Source organism: Elephantulus edwardii, unplaced genomic scaffold (genome assembly GCF_000299155.1).
Source record: "Elephantulus edwardii isolate Elephantulus edwardi_28Jun2011 unplaced genomic scaffold, EleEdw1.0 scaffold00426, whole genome shotgun sequence".
NCBI classification, from domain to species: domain Eukaryota; kingdom Metazoa; phylum Chordata; class Mammalia; order Macroscelidea; family Macroscelididae; genus Elephantulus; species Elephantulus edwardii.
In genome coordinates this window covers 613880-619237 of record NW_006400176.1, presented here as the reverse complement: position 1 = coordinate 619237, position 5358 = coordinate 613880, and the positions used below count along the sequence as shown (strand labels likewise).

The 5358-nt window shown below is 41.2% G+C and overlaps 1 protein-coding gene across 1 annotated transcript in view; it reads left to right on the top strand.

Moving 5' to 3' along the window:
• Nucleotides 1-5358, top strand: part of OTUD7A (OTU domain containing 7A) — a 247310-nt gene that overhangs the window by 135220 nt on the left and 106732 nt on the right. The window lies entirely within an intron of this gene.

Here is a 5358-nt window from a genome sequence, read left to right as displayed (position 1 = left end):
TTCTTTGGAATGGGAACAAATATAGATCTCTTCCAGTCAGTTGGCCAAGTGGTTGTTCTCCAGTTTTCTTGGCACAACTTGCTGAGCACATCCGGGGCAGCATCTGTTAGCTGAAATATCCCAACTGATATACCATCTATTCCTGGGGCCTTGTTTTTTGCTTTTTCCTTCAAAGTAGCTTGAACTTCTTCTTTCATTACTATAGGCTCTGGCTCATATGTTATTTCATTAAATTCTTCTGTCTGCCAATCCCTCTCGATACAGTGACTCAGTATCTTCTTTCCATCTTCTTTAATACTTCCTGGATCATTTAATATTCTTCCTAAAGCATCCTTGATTATAGCAACTCGAGGTTTGAATTTTTATGTTGAATTTTTTTTAATGAAAAATTCAACATATAAGGGAGTTACATTATACTGAGGATTGTGGTCACCTTGACACACAATATTGTAGCCACCACCATTTTCTTTTCTTGTCCTTCATCTACAGAAAACAGGCCTTTCTAGAGTTTTGAGGGCTCCCCCAAACCCTGCTACTCTAATTAGTATTTCCATATTGCCATTCTTAAGCACCTACTCAAGGATACATAAGAAAATAAAGAGAACTGTCATATTGTTATTCAGTCCCAGCTAACTATTCACCCTGTTGCCTTTTCTCTACTGTTCAGCTATTTCATATATACACTGTTTCATATATAATGGCCAACTCTTCGTAGTACTTAGGAGTTGGGAATAGAGAAAATGTGTCTACTTGATCTTCCCACAGTAGAAGTGAAAGTATTAATGAACTTGAACATGACTACTTTTTAGTAGCTACGGAGCTCTGGTGGCCTAGTGGCAAGAAACTGCGCTGCAATACTGGTTCAAGGCTGTTCACAGGAGAAAAATGGGCAGTATCCTCTCATGTAATTAACTGCCTCTGAAAACCCACCAGAGGGTCAGCTATAGATTGGTTCTCACTCTACGGTACATGACAACACAACAGCAGTATTATCATTTTGAGATCTTAAATGTAAACCTTATTTTCAAGATTATGCATGAAATTAATAATTTTAAAATAACTTCCAGGAGAAGAAACTGTGTTCAAGAAAATAACACAGAGACATTTTATGTTTTGTATGAAATATGCTCCCAGATCTTGGAGAGAAGGTTGTGATCTTATATTTCTTAATCATCTTGCTAGTTAATTGGACAATTTGACCATTGTCTTAAGGGGGGAAAAACAAAAAAACAATTTCTCTTGAGAAAAAGTAAATACAACTCTCCTCCCTCCATAAAGTTTTTAAAATTTCCTAGAAAACAGTTTGCTCTTGTTCCGACTTAGCAAACACACTCACCAATGGTACCTGCCTTTCTGGGATTATGTTCTAAAGTGAGCTTCTGTTTCAGGTCGCCTGAACTGGTGGTCCACAGCATGCACAAGCTGTAAACGGCTTCTTCCTTTGGCCACGACAGGGGATGGAAACTGCCTTTTACACGCTGCCTCATTGGGTAAGCACAGTCAGAAAGTGGCAGGTCCCAGATGGGCACAAGTTGTGTGAAAGGACAGACATAAGCTAAGGAGACCTATGCAAAGTATAACCATGCATCTCTTCTAAAATCATCATTAAAAGATATGGCTAACGATCTCAACTCTTATTTAAGTAGCTCACAGGCTTGGAGAAGAGATAGAACATACATGAGGAAAAAACCCCAGTATGCTAGAAGGAGTCATAGGTGTGAGAGCTAGTGGTAGCAATTAACATTAGTACTCCATAGCAACAAAAGAATAATTCCTGAACACAGTGGAATAGCTATTGAGATTTGAAGAATTTGAACGTGTGAAAAGCTTGGAAGAAGCTGTTCCAGGCAAGGGAAACACAGGAGTAACACATAAAGGTAAGGATCAACTAAATGTTTCGATGCTGAGGTCCTTTAAGCTTAAGTAGAAAGCTTAGGGAACAACATGTGAGGTTGTATAAATGTAGGACACTGCACAGATAATAGTCAGAAACAGACCTAGACTGAAATGCAGACAGACATAGATGCCACATAAGTAAATCACAGAGAAGTTCACACTGCCGACATGAAGCAAAGAGATCAGCAACTCGCTTCAGAAGTTTTCTGTTTCCTGATAGCTAGCAGACTTTACCAGGAGGTCCACATGGCAATATTTTAATAACTGAGGGTCACATCAGAATTTATGGAAGCCCAGGTTTCCCTGACATTAGGCCCAGCCTTGTAAGCACATCTTAAGTCAGTTTTGACAGATGAGTCCTGGATTTGTAACAGCGACCACAGAATCAAGGCCAGGTGTCAGCTCCATGGTATACAGCTTAGAGTCTGCTTCTAGTGTAAGGACACCCAGATGAGAAATAGTTCTTGCTGGACAGACATACCCCTTACCCCAAGTTAATGTGGCCTATTCTCTTAAGCTTCAATTTGAGCAAGGGCCCAGACCAAGGGCCAGTATCCAATCTATTTACAGCTTGTTCACCAAAATGTATATTGATATGGTAAGATAATAAAGAGTTTGAAGGAAAATAAATTAGGGTCTGCAGAGGACCCAGAGAAAAAAGGTCTGAGATCAAATGTAACATTCCAGAATTGACATTGATGGGATAGGGATATCTTCTTACTGGTTTCCTTTTAATTTTTAAACTATATCTATTGTTGTTGTTGTTGTTATGTGCCGTTGAGTCATTTGCGACTCATAGCAACCCTATGTACAACAACCCTAAACCCTGTTCTATCCTGTGCCAATCACACTGCCTCTGACACACCCATCCTGATTACTGCAGTCACTGAATCAATCCACCTCAGAGAAGGGCCTATATCTATTAGAATTTTTAAAATGCCCCACATTCATTATAGTGAGAAAGTAAAGATGAGTAATCAGTCCTCTGCCCAGAAACAACCCCATCTGTTATGTTGGGATAGTGTCCCATTCTTCTCTCTGACTTAAGAAAAAGTCTTCATCTTTAGATGTTCATTCTCAGTATGAGCCCAACACATTTCCTACAGAGAACTTTCCATGTGTTATTTATTCATCAGTCACATGTATTTGATGATGTTGCAATATTTTATCATAAATATTCCCCCCCAAATTGAATATATTTCCCTTGCTCCATATAAAAACTGGAGAAAGAATAAGAAGAAGCAATCTCTCATCTATTATCAGACAGCAGCCTGGTTACTACTCAGGAGTCTCAGGAGTGGACATCCCTTTGTCCTCTGAAATTGTAACCTCTGAGTCAATTTCCTGTCAGCCCAGGTGAGGTCAAGCCCTTGCCCCCAGGTACCTACTATGCCAAGCATTTTTCTCCCATGAGCACTTGGGCCCCCAGCATGCCCTCTGGGCAGCCTTTACTTTCTTGGTTTGCTTACAAAGTTCTTATACATTGTGTTTCACACTATTCTTCATTCACATTGTGTTTCATAGAGTCATTCTCATGCCTTATGTTTTATATTTTATAAAATTAATCACCATTGGAGCTTGCCCATCATTACCCTGTCTTTTCAGATCCTTACTGGATCCATTCCATTTCTTTAACTTCCTCCACCCACCATATTGTGCAACCTTGTAATTTCACCCTTACCCATCCACATCCCTCTGCTCTCACCCCTTCCTCCCTTGGATTCCCATAAATGTTTTACTAGTTACCCTTCTATTTTTATAAGAGTGATGTTATGCAGTATTTGTCCTTATAAGACTGAGTTAGTTCACTCAGCATAATGCTCTCCTTCTCTAAGGTAGGTGTGTGTGTGTGTGTGTGTGTGTGTGTGTGTATTTAAATCATTGCTCCTAAGTGCTCCACAATTTTCCATTGTGTAAATGTACCACAGTTTCTCAGTCCATTTGGTTGTGGTTGGACGTATGGACTGTTCCCATGTTCTCACAATGGTGAGAAATGTGGGCAGCCTTTACACTTTCATTAGAAGAAGCAGAACCATCATGATGTGTTTCTTATTCCTGGTCATTTGAGTTCTTTTTATACTTGAACAGCTGATTATATAGGGTCAGGCCTCCCTAAAGCATCCGACAAAGGGAAATAGGCCCAGCAGTGCTTGGTGACCCAACTGCTGGCCATCCCTACATTGAGCTAGGATGATCCAGAGTCAGATATATGGGCAGAGATTTGTGAGGAAAGGAAACATCTGCAAAAAGCCTGAACACAATGCCATAGGGGCTTATGTGTTACACACTGCCCAGAAAGGAGATTTAGTGCTACTTTCCCCAGTCTAAACTGGCACAGGAACAGGAACCCTTTTGTTCTGTTGCACCTGGGGCCTTCATGAGTTGATGCTGACTTGCCAGCAAGTAATAACAATAGCAGCACTCTGAGTATGACAAAATCCTCACTACTAGGAGGGGAGCTCATGGCAACCCTTGGTTATGGAATATCTGTACAATAATAAGGCACATCCAGGTTAGCTCTTGAGAGTAGATCTGTGTAACATCTCTTCTCAGAATTTGGTAGGGGATCCTGACTCACTGAGACAATTCCAGCCCACAAAACACTCTTAACTCTAGACTCACTCTATGTAGCCCCTCTCCAGAGCCCTTTCTTTCCGGCCCTTTCTCCAGTTCACTTTAGAGACATCCCTAAGGCCTCCCTGCTGGGGTCCCTTTGCCTGTCCCACTTCCACACAGTCTCTGTTCCCATGTCTGCATCTCACTATCTCCCCATAACAAGCCCACTCTCACTCTTTGAGCTGCTTTGTCAACCCTCATAGTGCTTCCAGTTTATCACATGAGGTGTTATTTGATAATATCATGATACATCACCTCCACTTGAGTCCATTCCTGGAGGTTTTAGGAAATGATCAGCCTGGGTTGCTGCCAAGTGTGTCCCAGTGAATAGAACTAACACATGACCTTGCCCTTACTGTGAAGCATGTGTAGAGTTGCTGAAGTTGCTATTGTGTCCCTAGAGTCTGACATCTAGAAACTCTATAAGGCTGTGCAGCACTACTCCATAGAGTCTCCTAGGCTGCGTAAGTGGACTATGATGTTGCTGTTGTTACTGTTGTTAGGTCCAGTTGACTCCAAAACCAAGTTGACCGTATGTCCAACAGAGCAAAACCTTGTCTGGTGCTGTGCCATTTTCACAGTTTCTGCCATGCTTCCACACATTATTGCAGGTTCTGAGTCAGTCAATCTCAGTGAGAATCTTCCTCTATGCTGACTTTGTTTTTCCAAGCATGATTTCCTTCTCCAGGAAGTAGTACTGCTTGATAACATACCCAAAGTATATGAGATGATCTCAACAGCTTTGCTTTTAAGGCACACTCTGGCTGCAGTTCATCCAAGACAGATTTGTTCCTTTGGCAGCCGATGCTGTTGTTGTTGTTGTTATGTGCCGTCGAGTTGTTTCCG